The sequence below is a fragment of the Lissotriton helveticus genome, chromosome 7 (genome assembly GCF_964261635.1).
Source record: "Lissotriton helveticus chromosome 7, aLisHel1.1, whole genome shotgun sequence".
Lineage (NCBI taxonomy): Eukaryota > Metazoa > Chordata > Amphibia > Caudata > Salamandridae > Lissotriton > Lissotriton helveticus.
This window is the reverse complement of record NC_136068.1, coordinates 864,327,973-864,347,743: the sequence shown is the minus strand read 5'-3', so window position 1 is coordinate 864,347,743 and position 19,771 is coordinate 864,327,973.

The following is a 19,771-nucleotide window of genomic DNA, read 5'->3' as shown; positions in this document are numbered from 1 at the left end:
GTGGGAAGTAATTTGATTTTAATTCATTATTAATTAGTTCTTAATGATTAATAATTAAGTAATTGGTACTTAATTATGGTAATTGTGTCATTTGTTTAAGGTGTGGGTTGTGGGGTTTTTAGGGGTAAAGGGTGGGAAGTAATTTTTGATTAATTAATAATTAGTTGTTAATTTATTTTAATTAATTGATTGTAAATTAATTATGGAAATTGTGTAATTAATTTTAGGTGTGGGCTGTGGGATTTATAGGGGTAAAGGTTGGGAAGTAATTTATGTATAATCAATTAATAATCAGTTGATCATTATTATTTATTAATTAATTGATATTTAATTAGGGTATTTCTTTATATTTTTTGTGTGTGGCTTTTACTTTTATCGGGCTAAAGGGAGGGAAGTATATTAATTTTACTTACTTTGTAATTAGTTGTTCAATACTATTTGTTTTTTGTTGAAAATACGTTTTAATTTTGCACTTCATTTTATAAAAGTTTAATTTTAGCTGTGCATTGTGGGAATTATAGGGGTACAGTGTCGGAAGTTAATTAATTTTTGAGTTTTAATTTGTTTTCTAATTAATAATATTTCTTTATTTGGTAATTAATAATGTTAATTATGGAAGTACATTAAAAAAGATATTTTTAGATGTGGTTTGTGAATTGTGTGGTGCTATAGGGTAAGAAATCAAAAAAAGTACATTTATGTAATAATTAATGATTTGTTTCTTAATAATTTTTGATTAAAAAGAGTTCTTTTATAAAATTATTTTTTCTTTTATTTATTATAATATCTGTAGATATTTGTCATATGTATTTAACATTATATTTTTTAATACATGATGTAATATTAAATATATTTGTATTTTAATTTGTAACATATTTATATATATTTTTATTTATTTTGTTTTAAAAAAAATATTTTTGTTGTTAATATTTTTGTTTGTTTTTAAGTTTTGTTCTGACTGTAGTGAGAATATTAATTCCTCAATCCAACACTTTCCCTACTGTTGCACTCATTGAAAGGGGAATAGTAAATTGTATTCCTCCGCAATCCAACACTTCCCCTACTGTTGCACTCACTGCAGTAGGAATATACATTTTTACCCCTCCGCTATCCAACACTTTCACCACTGTTGAACTCATTGGAGTGGGAATAGTAATTTTTACAACCTCCGCTATCCAACACTTTCTATACTGTTGCACTCGCTAGTGTGGGAATAGTCATTTTTACCCCTCCGCTATCCAACAAATTCCCTACTGTTACACTCAATGGAGCGGGAATAGTCATTTTTACCTCTCCGCTATCCAACATTTTCCGTACAGTTGCACTCACTGGAGTGGGAATATTAATTTTTACCCCTCCACTATCCAACACTTTCTCTACTGTTGCACTCACTGGAGTGGGAATAGTAATTTTTACCCCTACGCAATCCAACGATTTCCCTACTGTTGCACTGACTGGAGTGGGAAATTTGAGTTTAAAGATCTTTAAATACTTTAATGTTTTCAATTTATTATAAAATGTATTTTTCAATTAGATTTTATGTTATTGGTATATATACATATATATATTTGTACATTTTTTATATAATTTTGAAATGATAAAATACATTTAAATGAATAGTTTATTAATTGTTTTAAAGTAAAGGAATATATTAATTATTATGTATGTGTGTTTCCCTTTTTTAAATTAAGTTTATTTGTTATATTTGTTAAAATGTGTATTACATCTACTTTATTTTTCATATTAATTTTATCATTTAACATATTTAATATTTATTATTTTATTTTATATACATAAAAATCGATATTTTGTACAACTATATTTTTTAAATCTATATTTTTATTTCGATATTTTTGTACTTACTATTATAAATATAGGATATCGATATTTTTTACATCGACATTTAAAACTCGATATTGTGGTATGGGGATATTTTAAGTTTTGATATTATGTCAGTGAACCAGACGCAACAACCTACATTTTGTGGGATTTCCTGAGGAATGCGAGGGCTCGGACATGTGCTCTTTCCTAGAATGCTAGCTCAAAACCTGGATCCCTGAGGGCAGTCTGTCATCCTGCATCATACAAGAACGAGCCCATCGGGCACTTAGAGTGAAATCTCTTCCTGGTGCCCGACCTCGACCCGTCATTGCATGGATTCTAAATTATCATGATCAGGACACTATTCTGAAACAAGTCAGAGTGAAAAAATCCCTCACTTATGAATCCCAATCAATATTGATCTTCCCCGACTATAGAAACTGGTACAACAGTAAGTGCAATCCTTCACAGCCGCAAAGTCACGCCTTCGGGAGCTACAGATTCCATATGTGCTACTCTTTCCGGCTCGTCTTCATGTCAGTTATAAAAACAGCACCCTGTTCTTCTACACTCCCGAGGATGCCTCTCAATGGGTGGAAGAACGGCGCTCGCTTAAACGACATACATCTCCACCACGGGATTCAGATTCCTTTTCTGGGGACCCACACCATTCCAAGGACAACAACCCAATGGGAAAATGACATCATCGATCAAGGTCCTCCCGAATGGGCTACTCTATTGAACTGGACATTTCAGATCCCAGTGACATTTAAGAATATTGGGATCTATGGGGATTCATTGGATTGTTCCAGCCTTTAACCCCCGTTGGAGCGAGGACTTTATTCACTCCGCGATGGATACTTCTGTGTACTTTGAGTTATTGGGGAGGGTTAGGGCGGGGGTGTGGGTGTGGGAGTTCCTGTTGTTAATGTTATTGGATCTAGGAATCCTTATGTCCCAGTTATGCATTCAGGCACCTACTCTTCTGTGAAGGGAATGTAAAGCCATGATGGATAAGTAATAAGAGCATTTAATCATTGTGTAAGATGAAATGTATTGATATGTACTTGCACTGTAGAAGAATATGCTCCTATTGTAAGATATATAATGGCAATTGTTAATATATTATGACAAAACTGCAAGTTTATGTAGAAGAAAAATATTCAATCCAATAAATGGGACGAATGTTGATGGATAAATGAATAATAGGGCCTAAGCATTTTTGGTACAATTGCTTTTCAGTCCCTGGCTTAGGAACTACATTGAGTATCAGGGAAACCCCTATATATTTACTGTTGTTACTTACTCTTATCCATACACACTTTGTAAATTGTCTCCTGGTACATCATGACTACACACTCTTATAAAATAGACTCGATTGGGGAAACATTGGTGGTAACCTGAAATGTCAGAGGCCTGCTCAAAAATGTTAAACGGGGAGTGGTCCTCAGACACGTGAAACAGTTAGGGCTAACATCCTGTTACTTCAGGAAACACATTTGTTGAGGACTAAAACCCCATGCTTGGCTCGTTTTGGAATCATTCACACATTCCAATCTGGCTTTACGAGGGGCTCTAGAGGTGTTTCCATCCTAATCCTCCGCAGAGTTCCAATCACACACATTTGCTCTTGAGCTGACTCGCAGGGCAGGTGTCTTTTCATTCATGGCACAGTTGGTGGGGAGGACATACTACTGGGAAGCATATATGCCCCTCCGCCGCTTAGTTACTCATTTACCGAATGCATAATCAACACCTGGGGGTCCTTGCCTGATGGCTTGACGTTGATAAGGGGAGATTGAAATTATGTCATACACTCCAGACTCGATAGATTTCACCCTACATCCACAGCAGGCACCCAAAGAATTCCGGTTGGGGCCACTGGTGGAAGTGTTAGGATGGACCGACACCTGGAGGAGGCTCCACCCATCAGAAGCTGGCTTTATTTATTTTTCAAAATTACATGGGTCATTTTCTAGACTTGATCACATTTTCATCGCCAGGGAATATACATAGCATTCGATCAGAGCCAATATATTATCCAGGGGCTTATCAGACCATTCCCCCGTCCAACTGCGAGTAATGCTGGGTGCCAGGCGGACGCTGTTTCACTGGTAGATGTCACTATGGCACCTACATAATGTGCGCTATCAATTTCACCTGCACAAAGCCTTAAAAGATTATTTTGTAATGAATGAGGGGACAGTGGACTCTGCCACTATCTTGTGGAAGGCCATAAAACCCACTATTCGCAGCTTTGACATCAGTTATTGCTCCGCTGCCAAACTCCAGAAGAGGCAGGCAGATCCTTCTCCTACCTCGCCGCCAAGGCTGGGAACACCCTTCCTACCCACCTACGGCAGACCGGAGACCTACTCGCCTTCAGAAGACTCCTCAAGACCTGGCTCTTCGAACAGTAGCGAAGCTTCCACCCCCCCCCTCAGCACCTTGAGACCCTCACGGGTAAATAGCGCGCTCTACAAATAGATTGATTGATTGATTGATTGATGGGCAGAGGGACTCACTCTAGTATCACAGGGGTTCACATATCTGGGAATCATATATCGGACACTTAAAGTGTTTCCTGGAAGCATAACTTAGAAGAAACAACAGAAAAGGTTAAAGCAGAAATTACCAATTGGTCTGCACTCCCCAACCCTTATATGGACGTACGGCCATATTTAAAATGGCTTCCTTACCCAAATTATTATATCAACTAAATTCCTATCTGTATCCCGTCCCTCTGGTATTGTTCCATCAAATCAATGTGATAGAGGGACACTTCCTCTGGGGATGGTGGAGCCGCCAGAGTGGCCCTACATACATGTATTCAATTATCAAGGTGAGAGAGAGGAATAGATAGCTGGTCCGTATCCCCAAGTTTTATATGTAATCAAGAAAGGGCTAGCCTATTAATATTTGATACAGGACTGAGGACTCTATGGGAAGAAACAGGGGGAAACGATTAGTTTCCTTATGAAGCCCTCACCCACCAACCTAGTTGGTGGCATGCTTCATAATCGGGCCCACCCAGTGACACCGAATGTGTCCCGGGTGTGCTACAACGCCTGTGTTACAGCGGAGCAGGTATTTTACTGAGTGTGCAGTGAAGGTGATGTGAAAGGTTAAAAGCTATTCAGTGGTCCCAGTTCCCAGGGGGTTATCTTTAATGTCTGGACCTCTGATAGCAATAAAAGAACAAGCTAATGGATGTAGGTGGAGGAACAGTTAGGGACTCCTGCATCCTGTGGGCGGTCTACATGTTTCATGTTTAAACCAAAGAGAGGGGCTCAATGTAACCCAAAGGGAAATAGAGCTCCAATATACCGTTAAGTTAAACAGGTTTTTTTCCCATTTGGGAGATCAAATGATCTTGAATTCAGACAGTCACCTCATACAGTCAAATACTCACACTCAATAGAGAACTTATCAACTGTTTGTTTGTTGTTTTGTTTACATGTTTCAGCCAGGCCTTTCATTAATACTGGCTATCCTCAGGACCATTAACTATGTGAAGGTGAAATCTACACTTATAGTGGGTGTGTGATTTAAAATGTGATGCACGTGCTAAGGTGCCATACGTGTGGGAGGGGGATTCCCTCTCCAAGCATTACTGGACATACAACATTAAGGATAAACAACATACAGTTTAGAGTCTTAGCATGATTTGCTTAAAAGTCATCATCACATGAACACATATTTGCTGGTTTGTACATGCTAGATTGGTGGGAAAATGCGGTAAAAAGTGAAACCGTAATGGTGGTACAGTTTCTTACCCGGTCTACGTCAATTCTATTAGTCTACTCATGACTTGGTGGATCAGGACCCTTTCGGAACCTGTGCAGCTGCGGCGGATATCCATTGGAATTGGTCCTGGGTAGCACCGGTGCTTAAGGATCCTTCTCGGCGTGGTCATGTGTTCCTCGTGGTTTCGGAGAGTAGCGTCTCTGGAATGAGTACATAGAGGAAAGACTGCGCACCTGCTGGAGTCAGAGCGTCCGTTGTCATGGTGAGCAGACATGCTTCGGTTGTGGGTAGGTCTGCGTTTGAGATTAAAGCTTCAAATGAAAAGAAAAAGGGCTACAAAGGAAGGTGGCGCAGGCTGGCTTGTGCCCGCCTGTGTGAAAAGGATTCAGTGGCTTGTGTGGAGTTCCGAGGACCGAGAATAAAAATGCTGTAATTAAACCATAACAAATATATATAACACTGGGTGGGGTTCAAACAGCGAAATATCACGAGCGCGCTATGTGTCTGCTACTTGTAATAGTCATTATATAAGACACTAAGTACGAGTTTCTATCTGTATAAATAAATGAAGTAGTGTTTGTATAAGTGTGTAGCTGAGTAAATGTAAGTGTAATCAATAGTTTACATAAGTGAGTAGGATGACTGTAGAAGTGAGTAGGATGTGTGCTTGTGTGTCAATGTTGATATAGGCGTATAAGTGCATTTGATAGTGTTCTATTGATTTGTAACATCGTGTATGAGTCAATTTATAGGTGAGTGTTTAGATGTGTGTGTAGACCTAGGAATCACTGAGTGGGTTTTTAGAAACTTGTATTGGTGTGTCAATGGTTTCAAAAATGGTACTTTGTATTTTATACTGAGTGATTAAAGGTTATTCTACTGTGTGTTGAGGTGTATCAGATTGTCACATGGATGATGTCATCAGTGATGTCATCGGTGATGTCATTTGAGATGTCATCAGTGATGTCACTGACCATGTCATGAATGATGTAATATGTGACCTCATCAGCAGTGGATTGAGGGCGCGCGAGTTATAGTTAGTAGAATTAACTATAACAGAAGAATTTCAATGGTTTTATACGAGTGAAATGTCCAGCTAACTATAACAGCCCTGAAACCTAATGTTATAATAGTTATATTTATTTTTTTGATACTGATTTTCTACATTTGTTTAACTATTTATTTTTACATATTTTATTTTTTAAATTACATTATATATTTGTCAGCAAAGACATGAAGTAACAAAATGCTTCACTCACAATGGGTGCCCAAATGCACACAGACTCACTGTGTGATTCTAGACAAGCAACACTATTCCTTGGACTTTAGCAAAATGGACTCACTAGTCTGTAAGGGGTAAGGTGACTGCACACATTCTACATATTTCACTACTGCACTCTAGTGTGAATGCCTGACTCTTTCTGCAAATGCATAAGCAATGACTGTCTTCTAATACTACTAAAACTTGACAACAGGATAGGTTTTTAAACAGTTATGTGTCAGCAATGACATGAAGTAACCAAATGCTTCTCTCACAATGGTAGCCCAAATGCACACAGACTCACAGTGTGATTCTCGACAAGCAACACTATTCCCTGGACATTAGCAAAACAGACTCACAAGTCTGGAAGGGGTAAGGTGACTGCACACATTCTACATATTTCACTACTGCACTCTAGTGTGAATGCCTGACTCATTCTGCGAATGCATTAACAATGACTGGATTCTAATACTACTAAAACTTGACAACAGGATAGGTTGGACTTTCATTTCTACCCTTTCCAATTGACATAACTTTCAACCATACCCCCATTCTGCTCAATGCCTGTTACCATAGAAACAGTTCATGGAACACTCAACTGAACACACAGGTCACAAGTTCAGCATACACTGTTTGCAAATCCAAACAGAAAGTGTGCTTGACTTTTCAAAATATCAGCTTATCCTATGTAATGTTCCTTTCAAACAGTTTTCCTTAACCAATAAGAAACATGCTTTTAAAACACAGAAACATGACCCTATTTTGCAGTCTATAATGTTCTCAAACAGCCAATCATTTCTCTTTTTTTTTTTTAAACTGCATCTTATCCACCATTTTAGAACAATCTTAGTTTTCAAACTTCCCATTTCACATACAGACACCTTCTGAGTGCCTCCAGACCCCCCTTCAAGATGCTTAGAGTGTGGATTGTGGGACACAGCTATATTTTCTGGAGCCAAAGGTATGCAGAAAACAGAGGTATCGACAAAGACCTAGCTTTGCCAAACGTAGACATTAAATGGATTGGACAGTGAGGATTAAAGTGGCACCAATTGATGCCATTGGTTAAATCCTTTTTGCATCTCCAACACCCTGCCCTAATAATTGTGCACTGTGGTTGCAATGAGCTAGGCACTTTGACTGGGGTAGGTCTGGAAATGCTTATTAAGGACACCTTTGGAGAATTAATGTCACTTTTACCCCAAACTGCCTTTGTCTATTCTAACATATGACAAAGACAGAAATGGAACTGGTCCAATCAATTTTGTCCACAGATTGAGAAAGCTAGGACACATGTCAGTACAGCTGTTTCTGCTTATCTCCGAGATTATAGGATGGGGTCCATTTACCACAACAATCTGCGTTTTAATATGGATGGCATTTATAGGAGAGATGGTGTACATTTTACAGATGAGGGTAACAGAGTCTTCGTCATCAACTTTAGACTCTGCATAGGTACTTACTTATAGGTACCAAAATCTCTCAATAAACACAAGGGCTCTTTTTAGAGCCATCTAAGATCTAAACGCATAAGCTTGATGTATATTTAAAGGATATAAAATTGTTTTTTGCTTGGAGTCGCGCACCTAGCGCGTTTTGGAGTCGCGCACCCAACGCGTTCACACCAGGGGGACGTGCTGAGCGCTGCGCTTGGTGAGTGACTCCTAATTTTACCGTTAACATTTTGTTAGCACCTACTACTAATTTCTACTCTCTCCGGGGACCCCCTCCCCCGGGGCCTATATACAACATTGAGGACCGTGGGGGGGAGCCCCAGTGCCCCCACGGTCCCGCCGGCTCCCCGCGTCCTTCGGGAGCCGGCATTGCTTTTCCACATGGGTAACTGCTAACATGCAGCTCCCCATGTGGAAAAGCAATCTGGTTTGCATTTTGAAAAAGAGAGCAGGTTTCCCTGCTCTCTCTTACAAGATGCAAACCAAGTTTGCTATGACAGGGCGGGAGCCATGAGGCTCCCGCCCTGTCATAGCAAACTGCAGTGTCCCGGGGGTGGGCACCCCAGGACACTGCAGGAGCCGGCCCTGGGGGTGGCAGTCCCCAGGGCCATGACAAAGCTCCATGAGGGGAGTCACGTGGCCACCCTCTCACAATTTACAAAGCCCTAGGGGGGGTGGTCCCCGGCACTGGGGGGTCCGTCACAGACCCCCCAATTTTACTATTTAGTGCCCCGGGGAGGTGGCGGTCCCCGGGGCATGTGGGGGGGGGCTTGAGCCCCCCACACATTATTTTTTTAAATATACAAAAAAAAAGCATCGGGGTGGCTGTCCCCGGGGCTGCGGGGGGCCATGGACCCCCGCATATATTGTTATAAAGCCCCGGGGGTGGCAGTCCCTGGGGCTGGGGGGGCTGTGAGCCCCCGCACATATTTGATAAAAGCCCGCGCTTCTGTTTTTTTTCACAGCAGCATCCGCACACCCTGCGCAGATTTTGCCGATTTAAAAATATATATATATATATTTTTTGCCCCTGGGGTCCTTGTGGGACCCCGTAAGCAGGCCTAGGGGGTCAAGGTGTTTCTACCCTGCCCCCTTTTTGCATTTTGCGCACTTTTTTGAGGGATTTCTTGCTGCCTCGGTTCTACAGAGGCACAAGATGGCTGCCAACACTTCCTGGTTTGGAGTGTTGACAGTCAATTAGCATGCAGTTCGTGATCGGGAGGGTGCGCGCAGGGTGCGCATAGGCTGCGCGGATCCACCGCGGCCATAGATATATATGTGTTTTTACTTTTCATTTTCTCAGCAACTACTGAACAGATTTACACCATTTAACAAAAAAGGCATCTTTCTGAACCATGGGCTACCTCTTTGGCAAATTTGGAGTAATTCCATTCAGTAGGTCGGGCTGTAGCCGCAGCAAAATTTTCTCGGCACTCGCTTATTGAATCATCCCCAACTTTTCAGGATAGGAGCGGACCGGAGCAGACCATAAGTTTCGAACATTTCGCAAAGATTCGTCAACCGGCTCCAAAGTTATTGCAAATAGAATGTTGCGGATTTCCTATGGAAAATAGGACGTAACTATAACTACCTACTGGTGACCGCCAGTAGGTAATACATATATATATATATATATATATATATTCACTGAAAAAAACATAGGTTTCACACCAGTTATAGTTAGGAATCAGCAATTAAAAAACCTATTAAATTCACTGAAAAAACCATAGGTTTCACACCAGTTATAGTTAGCTGGAAATTTTACTCGCATAAAACCATTGAAATTCCCACGTTATAGTTAGTTGGACTCACTATAACTTGCGCGTGCAATGCACAGCTGATGACGTCACATATTACATCACTCATGACATGGTCAGTGACATCACTCATGACATCACTGATGACACCATCCAGTGAATGTGTGTCTTTCCGAGAAATAAATATGTGTTATATATGTATATGTAAAAATTGATGGAAGAATAAATGTTTAAATAAGTGTTTAGATGTTTTTTTTTAAAAAAATTGATTGGTTAACTGGCTTATTAAGTGTATCTTAGGCAATACATATATTAGTGAGTAATGTTTAAATATTTAAATATAAGGATTAGTGTTTCACTTTCTTTATAAGTGGCTGTATGGGTTGGCGAGTAGCTACATGTGTATGTATATGGGTTATTAGATGTTTGTTTTAGTATCAGTATGAGTGTTTGTATGGTTTGGTGGGGGTATTACTTAGAACATAGATGCATGAATAACTGACTCTCTGTATGTGTTTTGAAGACAGCATATGTGCAGGACTGTATGGGTGGATGAGTGTGTATATGTGTGTGTTAGTGAGTGAATGACTGTCTCACTAGTGTATTTATCAGAAACTACATATGTTTTAATCTAGTATATGTGAATATTGATGTATGTAAGTGAGTATATGTGAGAGTATGAGATTGTAAGAGTTCCTGTTTAAATAAGTATGTGTTTCTATAAGTGATTGTTTAAGAGAGTAAGTATGTGTAAGTTTCCTTAGAAGTAAGGTGGTTGTGTGTGTATAGCTCTATATGCAAATAAATGGATGTTTAATAGTTTATTTGCATGTGTGAGTATGTGTGTGATTAACTTTTGGATGACTGTCGGTGTGTAACAGGATGTATAGGTGTATCAGTACATATGATGAGTGAGTATATGTATGAGTGACTATATACAACTGTTGATGAATGAGTGGATGTGTATATAGATGGTGGAATTATTGAATTGGTTGTTGTAACTGGTATGGGTATCACAATTTTTTTGAAAATGTTAGTTTCTATTTTTGAATATGTGTTTCAAGGGTTACATTACAGTGAAAGGAGGTCTGTCACTGTGTCACAAGGATGTTGTCATCAGTGATGTCATGAGTGATGTCACTGACCATGTCATGAGTGATGTAATATGTGACGTCATCAGCAGTGCATTGCACGTGCAAGTTATAGTGAGTCCAACTAACTATAACGTGGGAATTTCAATGGTTTTATGCGAGTAAAATTTCCAGCTAACTATAACTGGTGTGAAACCTATGGTTTTTTCAGTGAATTTAATAGGTTTTTTAAATGCTAATTCCTAACTATACCTCGTGTGAAACCTATGGTTTTTTCAGTGAATTTCATAGGTTTTTTAATAGCAAATCTCTATAGGTATGAAATGTAATATTTTTTATAACGAATTTTATATTGTATAATTATGTAATAGTTTTTTTTTGGCCTGGAGCGCTCCCGGGGCGCGTACCGATGCGCTCACCGGTAAGCGCAGTGCTACGGCGCGCCCGGGTCGCGTACCGGTGAGCGTCCCGTTAGCGCTATTCCCGCAAATGAAAACAACATTGTGACGTATCGCGTAGCCGCGTGATGCGTCATAGTGTTAAAAGTTAGACTGAAAATGTCAACATTATCGGCACCATCTTGCTCTCCTTGGGCCCATTCGTGCGCGTAAGCGGCAGCCATTTTGTACACCATGGCCTCCCTGCCCCTCGCCGATAGCCAGCGTCTCTCTCTCCCTCCCCGACCTCGCAGGCAACCCCCCCGCGCGCTGACAACCCCCCCTCCACTCTCACATGTCTTGGGTCATAAACCCCTCTTCTGCGCGGCTCTGCCTCGGAACCCCATCCCGTTCCCAGCACGACACTTCCCTTCATTCCTTTCATGGTCCCAGGCCCTTTGATGCAAACCCCCTTTTCCTGTGTGCCCGTTTGTCTTCCCCGTTCCCAGGCCACCACCTAAGCTCTGCGGATACTGTTTATTGCCCCCCCCGTACAGTAGGAAGCTTCCCTCATTAAAGGACCCTCGAGTTGATCAAAGCCCCCACCCTATGAGATCCGATCAAACCCCCACATTCCGTGAATTGGCGGAATGTCCCGCTGCGCGATAATCATCACCTGTTGTGACCGAGGTGGGGACTTCAACTGTAACTGTGTGTGGGAACGGGCCTGAAGGGGAGATTCGGAGGATATCCTTTCCGTACATCAAAGCATTACCAAGAATGTGTTGTATGTAATAAAGCAATAAACCTGTGTATAAGAGGCCAGGCCTCAGAGATGCGGGTAGAGCACCTCGTGACGATACTTGCTGTCCGAACTGATGTGTTCTCCTCCGGAGAGAATAAAAACCCTTGTTTCCTGCCTTCCAGTCTCCAGCGCCTGCCTCTTCATTGATTAATATCTTGTGGGTTTAGGAGGCGACACCGCCGGGCAATACTTAAGGATCTTTTAATCTGGTTGGTAGCCTGACCCTTTAACAATTGGCACCCAACGTGGGGCCCATCGGTGACTCGTGGATCCAGTGGGAGAGGTCCTGACGACAGAGTGAACGACTGCAACGATCGGGAGCGCGCCTGTCCGATAGACCCTCGTCTGACAGCCGATCATCCGAACTTCACTGGTTCCGAACAGACCTCTCTCGAGTGATCTACGGTCCTGACTGGGAACCATCAGGAGTGCCGCGAGGAATACGAGGAAAAGAGGACGATCGGGCGCTGGATTCGGAAGACAAGAAACTGTCCATGCGGTCCGGGTAAGGTCGTGTAAACACGACGAATTGCGAAATGGTTATTTGAATTGTCCAGAAAATACTAGTATTACTCTTTGTTAATTTATTTGGAGATCCTCTGTCTGCAAACGGAGAAACAACAGGCTCTCCCTTTGCTAACAGTGGAGGATAGGTAATGCAACTATCGTGTCTATCTTTCTCCCCCACTGATTAATTACTTGAAACTGAACTATTGTTCACAGACTGTTTTCTGGAGATTCTCTGTCTGCAAACAGGAAAGAGCCCCCCCCCCTTTTTACAGATAGTGAAAGGGTAGGTAACGCAGACCTTTGCGAGCCTACTTATTCTCCCCACTGAATTGTTTTTTTATTTTATATTGGTTCATGAGGTATTCACTGCCTGCAAACAACGTAGAATAGAAATATTCTGTCTAGTCTTTGCACACAGTGATAAGATAGGCAGTGCTGACTTTTTGTCCCTCGTTGCGAGCCGTCATGTCTGTCTTCTCCCCACTGATCGGTAGCCTGTTTAGCCCGGACCGCTTATTAGAGATGAACCATCCGGCCCCACCGGAAGGCACCCCTAATAAGGACATGTTCATGAAGCATGGATTGATCGCTATAGCCTATAACAAACTGTGGCATAAATATACGAAAAAGAATGGAGAAAGTCAGTGGCCACTGATAGGATCCTTCGATGATGACAAAATAAACGCGCTAGAAACAGCCCTAGGTAAAAATAAGACAACGCCCACTATGCTTGATAGTTTCGGCATGTGGCGCAAAGAAACTGAACAACATAAAAGGAAAATTGAGAGTAGGTTGGAAAAAGAGCTGCGGAAAGCAGCCCACCTAGCTGCTCAGAAGCTAGAAGGAGAGATAAAGGAAAGAGAGAAAGCCAAACAGAAACTAGAAATGGAAACATCAAGCCAGTGCCCGGTTAGAACGCCCTCCATGCTCTACCCTGATTTATCCTCGAGACAAAAACGAGCGAGCGATGATCTGCTGTTAGGCCCTCCGACCATCTACATGCCCCCTCCATATGCCCCTTCCCAACCCTTAGCACAACACCCACCACCCCCAGGTGCAAATGAGGGTAGTGCCACAGCTTCGGCCCCCATGGTCCCTGTGCCGGCCGAACCCCTTGTACCAAATACTCCGCAAACAACAACGTTAGGCGACCCTGAGACCCGAGGGGCCGGTTCCGCAAGAATAAACAGACTAAGCAAAGATGAGCGAACAGGAATCGACAAGATAGTAAGAACACTGGTAGAAAGGAAGGAAGGTGAAGAGTACATCACGGATATGTTTAAATCATATACAGGGAGTCACAGACGACACTTTACTGTACGACTGTGTTACCATGTCTTGAATGCATACGAGGACCGATATCGAGACCAAGGTCCCGAGAGCCTAGCGACTCTGTACCGGAAGGTCGATATCGGGGATGAGGGCGAGTGTGATGTGACGGACCTCCTTACGCGCACGCTTGAGGTTTTCCGCCACCTCACTGAACGAGAATCGGGAACTAAACCCACGACATCCGTGGCGACCGAACCACAAACTGAGCAACCTAGCACCATGATGCCAATACGAGAGGCTGCCCCTTACTGGGTTCCTCCACGAGGTGCAGGGACTCACGATGATGCAAACCACCAAGATGCAAAAGGAAGAGTAGTGTACAACTGGGTCTACCAGCCATGGGACCGGCAAGAGATTCTGACATTCCGAAAATCTCTGCCTGACCTACGTAAAAACCCCACTGCCTTCTATACTGAATTGGGTACAGCCCTAGGTTCAACGATAATGACCCTGGCTGACATCGACTTGTTTTTCGGGTTATGTCTACCGGCTGATGTGTGGAAGCAAATCCGGAAAGTCGACCACCTTGAGCTGCTCGGACATACCTGGGTACAACTCGAGGAAATTGACAAACAATGAGGACCGGGACAAAAGCCTTTGAAATCCATTTTAGACCTCCCAGATAAAATCTTACAGAAATTAAAAACCCTGATTCCAGAAAAGAAAGTGGACTGGTCGATAGTAACGGCCTGTCGCCAGAAACCCCAGGAGGATGTATCGGAATACTTCTCCCGGTTCGAAACGGTGTTCTCCGATTACAGCGGCCAGGACATGACCACCGCAACCGGACACCATCTGTTTGTCCAGAATTATGTTAAGGGTCTGTCATCCGAGGTCTCCCAGAAACTGCAGGCTAGCGAGAGTAGTTGGGCAGCCTCCAAACCTACGGCTATCCTCCAGATGGCTCAATATTATGAACATCAGAAAAATGAAAACGATAGGGCAACAGAGAGAAAGAAGAAGGACTTGAAAGAGAGGGTGATGATGGCCCAACTGCAAGGGGTGACTATAGGACGAGACCAATACCGGGGAAACTATCAGACGAACGCCCCTAAGTCCCAGGACCGTACCTCGACTCCCCACAGTGGACGTACAGACATTAGAGAGGACCAGTGTGCTTTCTGTAAAGGAACTGGCCATTGGAAATCCCAGTGCCCAGTTCTTCTGGACATGATCAGAAACAAAGACCCCAAGGACATAGCAAATGGGCCGAGAAATAAGGGACCACAGCGAGGGCCCCCAAATGACACGACTAACGACAGATCAGGCAGACCAAATACATTTGATCGACCCAGACAGAACCAATACCAGCAATCTGACTATGATGACACCCACAACTTTGCATAGGACTGCCAAGGGCAAGGGAGGGATCCAGTCGAGCTCTATGTTGACCAGCAAGGCCCTTACGTCACTGCTAAGGTCCTGGGTACCAAGTCTCCATTTCTGGTAGACACTGGCGCAACACGTAGTGCGTTATCTAAACGACTGATTCCGGGGGCACCCTTGTCTGGCTCACTTATAACATCGACAGGTTTCGATGGAACGCCCTCCACTAACCCTTTGTCCGCCCCGATCCTCTTTGACATAGAAAACAACACCACTGACACCACGTTTTTGCTTTCCTCCAATAGCCCGGACGCCATTATGGGACTTGACCTATTGAAACACTTCCGAGCGACGATCAGATGTTCCCAAGACGGAGTTCGAGTTTTCCTTTACGACAACCCTGTCCTGCTTAGACATTGCCCTCCCCGACGCATGTTTTCCATCACCGACGCTGACGCATCCCTGCTTGACACTCTGCCTCCGTATCTGTGGGCCAAGGCGGATTCGGACGTAGGGCGCATGTTGATCGACCCAGTGCACATTACTGTCCGACCAGACGCAACTCTCCCAAAACTTCCACAATATTGGATATCGCCCGAGGGCGAGAAGGCATTGGTAAAGATTATTCAGTCGCTAGTCGACGCAGCAGTGGTAGAGGAAGTAGTTAGCAACGTTTGCAACAGCCCTATCTTGCCCATCATCAAGAAACAGGGAGAGGGAGATGAGAAAGCATACCGTTTTATCATTGACCTTCGAGAGATCAACAAAGTGGTGGTACCCCAGTACCCTGTGGTCTCGGACATCACCACCATCCTGACTTTGATTCCTTCTACTGCCACCACCTTCACTGTCATTGACCTCAAAAACGCATTCTTTTCCATCCCCATCCACCCAGACAGCCGATACCTCTTCGGCTTCACCCTGAAAAATCGCTCATATAGGTTCTGCCGAGCACCCCAGGGCTACACAGAAAGCCCTAGCATCTACAGCCAGGCCCTCAAGAGACAACTGGATCAAGTCCAGTTACCCGACGGAGTGGTGTTAGTGCAATATGTCGATGACATCCTCTTAGCAGCCGACACCACTCCATTAGCAGTCACAGGCACCATTCAACTCCTGCACTTCCTTGCGGAAAATGGCCACAAGGTCTCCAAGAAGAAGTTGCAATTCTGCCAACCCCAGGTCACTTACCTAGGCCACCTTTTGTCCAAAGAAGGAAGAAAACTCACCCCTGATCGAATCCAAACCATTCTCGATACTCCTGTCCCTAAGACCCAGAAGCAGGTTCGCTCCCTATTAGGCCTCACCTCCTTCTGCCGACAGTGGTTACCAAACTTTAGCCTCGTTGTGAAACCACTGCTTTCTCTGCTAGGTAAAGCCGTCCCTTTCCCACTCCCTTGGACCCCTGAGTGTCAAACCTCCTTCACGGAACTACGAGATGCCCTTTGTTCAGCCCCCGTCCTAGGTACCCCTGATTACAAAAAGCCCTTCTCCCTTTACACTCACGAAAGGGAGGGGTGCGCTTTATCTGTCCTGACCCAGGCCATTGGCCCTAAGCAACGACCGTGCGCTTACTTCTCTGCCACTCTTGACCCTGTAGCCAGAGCCTTGCCTGCCTGCCTTCGAGCCGTAGCTGCTGCTGCGATCTCTATCCGACAGAGTGAGGGGATCGTGCTCTCGAATTCCCTCACGGTACTGGTACCCCATGCAGTCGATACCCTCCTGAACCAAACCAAGACGCAACATCTGACGAGTGCACGACTGACTGGATACGAACTGACTTTGCTTGCACCCCATATCGCCCTGAAAAGATGCACCACACTGAACCCGGCAACTCTGTTACCCTTGCCAGAGAACGATCCCAACGTGCACCCTGTACATGACTGCGTGACTCTTACGGACGAACAGACTAGAAGTAGGGTTGACCTCAGAGACACGGCTTTCCCTGACCCTGACGGAGAGCTGTGGGTGGACGGTTCTTGCATCAAACTCCCTGATGGCACCACTTCCGCTGCCTATGCAGTCACCACGGCCCGAACTGTAGTTGAGACAGCCCGTATCACGCAACGATCTGCCCAGGCAGCGGAACTGATTGCCCTGACCCGAGCCTGCATCCTGGCAACAGGAACTACAGCGAACATTTACACCGACAGCCAGTATGCCTTTGGGGTGGTTCACCATTTTGGGCTCCTTTGGAGGGAAAGGGGATTCTTGACCTCACACGGCACCCCCATTTTGCACGGGGATCTAGTCTCCGCCTTGATCGAGGCCGTCCTTCTCCCCAACAAGCTTGCAGTCGTCAAATGCCAGGCACACAAAAAGGTGACAGACATCATTGGGCAGGGAAATGCGCTAGCCGACATCACTGCCCGAACGACAGCTGAAAATAGGACGACAACACATGTGTACGTGACCAGGTCACAAGCAGAAAAATGGACTGACGCTAGAGACACTATTAGAGACATTCAAACGGCTAGCACACAACACGAGTTGACTGAATGGACACGGGTGGGATTAAAAGACGATGAAGGCTGCTGGCGGACAAGAGACACAAACAAATGGTTGCTACCCGATTCATACCTGATTCCCATACTGGCTATGGCACACTCCCCTGCCCACATAGGATCAGCCCCCATGATTGAACTTGTCTCCAGAGTTTGGCACAATGATAAAATCACGGATTCCGCCAAACGTCTGGTCCAACAATGCTTGATATGCCTGCAACACAACCCCGGGAAAGGAACTGTAGTGCCCCGGGGAGGATTTGGGGTCCCAAACCACCCATTTGAGGTCCTGCAAATGGACTACATCCAGCTAGATAGGTGCCAAGGCCTGAAATATGTACTTGTCGTGGTGTGCGCCTTTAGCAAATGGGTGGAAGCATACCCAACCCGTGACAACACTGCTATGGCCACCGCAAAAGTACTGTTGAAGGAGTTTTTCCCCCGTTACGGCCTTTGTCGTATTTTATGGAGCGATAATGGCCCCCACTTCATAGCCGAAGTCATCCAGTTCATCTTAAAGGGGTTGGGCATCAAGCAGAAATTTCATGCAGTCTTTCACCCCCAGTCCGCTGGACTTGTTGAGCGACACAATGCCACACTGAAGCTCAAACTGGCCAAAATAGTAGCTACCACGGGTCTGAAATGGCCAGACGCCCTCCCACTAGCATTGCTATCGATGCGTTCCACCCCCACCAGACTTAACCCCTTATGAAGTTGTTTTCGGCCAACCCATGAGTATCTGGTCTGCACCGAAGCCAACTTCCATTCATGACGTCCCGGACGTCCTAATGTCTGATTATCTGTATAAATTGACTGAAACTCTGTCTGTCATTCATCAGCAGGTGCAGCAGGCCATCCCCGATGCTTCCAGGGGTCCGGGTCACGCCATCCAACCCGGGGATTTCGTGCTGATCCGAAACTTTCAGCGGACGAAGAGTTTGGAACCCCGGTGGACGGGCCCCTGGCAAGTGTTAATAACCACCCGGACGGCTCTTCGTGTGGAGGGGGAAAGGCATTGGCTGCACGCGCACCACTGTAAGAAGGTCTCCCCGACCCTGGCCACGGCAGAAAACATCGGCGACCAAGAAGAGCTCCTGAACAAGGACCGACCGTCACTAACCTGCTATCCTGATACCGAAGCACTTGAACTTTCAAAATTCTCTGATCCCACTGTGCCATCCAGAGAAGGGTATTTCCTGCGTCGAAAGGAGGGAGCTTCGGCTAAGTAGACCACAGACTAAGTTGAATCTCAAAACGGTGACCCAAAGCAATCTAGGGTTGCCTGGAGAGAAGCTAAACTAAGTCTGTGGTTCTGCCCACTACCGAGCACCTTGAAAATGAAGATGATGGAAGCGCCAGATAAGAAGATGATGGAAGCGCCAAATAAGAAGATGATGGAGACAACAGGAAATACCCACTACAGAAACCCAAGAACAGACAGACTCCACAGCTCAAAGACAATTGCACTCTTCATCACAATCCTTTTTTGCTTTCTCCTCATGACCACACTCTGGATTGTGGAAGAAAATGCACCTGCTCACGAAACATTCCTGACCACTGCTCAGCCTACCCCCACGAAGGAACATTATCTGATTTCGCTCTCTCCCCAACTCAGAGAGAGGCGAAAGGAGTTTTGGAATAACTCTTTCGTACAGCTCCTTCACCAGCACAATCTTGCCACCAATGCCACCAACTGTTGGATCTGCGGGTTGCTACCCCACGCCACTGGACACTCGATACCATTCATCCCTTCACCCTTCTCAGTTCATGGCTCCTGCCTTGCTTG